The sequence below is a fragment of the Nanorana parkeri genome, unplaced genomic scaffold, assembly GCF_000935625.1.
Source record: "Nanorana parkeri isolate BGI_ZX_2015 unplaced genomic scaffold, ASM93562v1 scaffold475, whole genome shotgun sequence".
Lineage (NCBI taxonomy): Eukaryota > Metazoa > Chordata > Amphibia > Anura > Dicroglossidae > Nanorana > Nanorana parkeri.
Window position 1 is genome coordinate 222,283 of NW_017306743.1, and position 1,762 is coordinate 224,044.

Sequence of the window (1,762 nt, forward strand, 5' to 3'; positions counted from 1 at the left end):
ACACAAGGAGGGGGGGGGGGGGGGGGGGCATAGATTTACTCCCTGCACCAGGTTACCCATCAGATCTTTATCCCAAAGACTTTACAAGGGCGTCCAATATACTTTACCAATCTTTGAACACCCAGAAAAGTCTTGAAGTACAATTTAAGATTTCATCAGCAGGGGGTGCTCCACTTATCTTCAACTGCAGATCAATGACTTGAAAATCCAGGACCTGCTGGGAGGTGGGACCTGGGACCCCTTTACTACACACAGGGTCCTAGAGATTTCTAGCTTTACCTTTTTTTTTTTAAATGTGCTTCTCTAAATTTAGGTTCTAAGACAATACTCAAGGGAAAGGCACAATTTAAACCACTGTTTGGGCTCTTCAACTCAAGCAAAGAAACCAGTGTGTTTTAACTTTGGCCAGTCACAAATTAATTTTAGTAGTCTTAGGCACAGCATATGGTCGAGCCGTATCCCGCAGTTCCCGGGAAGCACAGGTGCTGCACGTGATTGTAGGCAGCAGCCTGTTCTTCCCTATGGGAGGATACGGCTGTACACTCGCTCAAGCTGCACATCCGTGCGGGTGTCTGTGCTCGGAACGCAGACAAGATCCATCCTGTGTGCGTCCGAGTACTGACACATGCACCCGTACGGATGACATGCACCCGCACGGATGTTAAGCTCGGGCAAGCGTACAGCCGTGTTCTCTCATAGGGAAGAACAGGCTGCTGTGTACAATCGAACGCAGCACCTGTCCTTCCTGGCAACGGCCCGATATGGCCATGCACGCCGCATGGATCTGTACTGCCCGACCGTACACTGAATGAGGCCTAATACCAAGCCAATGTGTTGGCCAACATTAGGTTGTTTTTTTTGCAGTACAAACTATTTAGCTGCTCAATTCCCACGTTGTCGCCTTGTTCCCACATGGTGCTGCATAGATGCAGATAAAACGGTTATACAAAACAAGGGAGAATAGGGATATAAAGGATATATTGCACACAGATTTGCACTGTAGGCCAGATTTATGCCAGTCATCCAGGAAAGACGACACCGAAACTGGTGGTAGGTTAAAGAAGAAAATAAAAAGTGGATATGTCACGCAGTCTTAAAAGCATTAACAGCAGTTTCTCCAAGTTTCCCCTGTATAAGTTAATATGTTGATCCTGCCAGCGTTATTTTTCAGCTTCCTGAAAAAGGGCACAATACTGTTTTGCAGCGATCTCACAGCGGCGTGGTCACCCTATGAACTGGTTATTTTTACATTGACAGTTTCATGGATTTTATGCAAGTAACACATTAAAGCCCAGCTAACACTTCAAATCTTTTAGAGATCTGACAGGGTTACTTAAAGGGCAAGATCACTAGTGATGGGCTCGGGCGTGTTCGCAGCTCCACGTGCAGAGCCCGCCAGGAAGCTGACAGCGCCAATCACAGGTACCGAGACATACCCCGATCTTTGCAGCTGCGGACCGGGATAATGTCTCAGTACCTGTGATTGGCGCTGCGGCGCTGTCCGCTTCCTGGCGATCTTGGCACGTGGAGCTGCGAACACGCCCGAGCCCATCACTAAAGATCACCTTACTAATAAGTGCGCTTTGCAGTAAAGAGACCCATGCGGCTTAGAAATATAGAGCTTGCATTAAATGCTGTACCTGTAGACCTTGCACTTCCTCCTCACAGCCTGGCGACTAAACCGCCATTGTGAGTGATCCTCCGCCCTATCCTGCCTTGGACCCGGAATGAATCGTCCACGGGTCGCACATAATCAATGCCC

At 48.4% G+C, this 1,762-nt stretch overlaps 1 protein-coding gene across 4 annotated transcripts in view; it reads right to left on the bottom strand.

Moving 5' to 3' along the window:
• FLNA (filamin A) overlaps positions 1–1,762 on the bottom strand; it is a 90,006-nt gene that overhangs the window by 54,104 nt on the left and 34,140 nt on the right. The gene's annotated exons all lie outside the window — the stretch shown is intronic.